Here is a 418-nt window from a genome sequence, read left to right as displayed (position 1 = left end):
TTGAAGGAAAAAAGCTGGGCAGGCGCTGTGCAAATTCACTGGCAAATCCCAGTGCTGTGGGAGACGGACGTGGTTTAATTGCCGCGTGCAAAAGCGTCCATAGGAAGTTTTTGCTGTGTTTTGTGGAGCCTGGTACGCCCCTTCCCCAACACAGCCCCCCCTCATTGCCTTCCTCTCTTCGGAGAGCAGGAGATGGGGAAACTGAGGCACGGAGCAGCAGAGCAGGGGTGGCTGAGCCAAGGTGTCCCTGGAGCCAGCCGGGTCGCTCCTGCAGCACCTCCGCATCCTGCAGAGGCCTGTGGGCACCCGACTGCTCCCCAAAAAACTTTGGGACCAGGAGCTGGCTCCCACCTGGGGACAAGCCTGGCTGCCTCCAGAGCCGGCTGCCGAGGAATTCAGGTTGCCAAAGCTGCCTGGC

This window comes from Egretta garzetta, unplaced genomic scaffold, assembly GCF_000687185.1.
Source record: "Egretta garzetta isolate BGI_Z169 unplaced genomic scaffold, ASM68718v1 scaffold703, whole genome shotgun sequence".
Classification (NCBI taxonomy): Eukaryota; Metazoa; Chordata; class Aves; order Pelecaniformes; family Ardeidae; genus Egretta; species Egretta garzetta.
Note: the sequence above shows the minus strand (reverse complement) of the source record.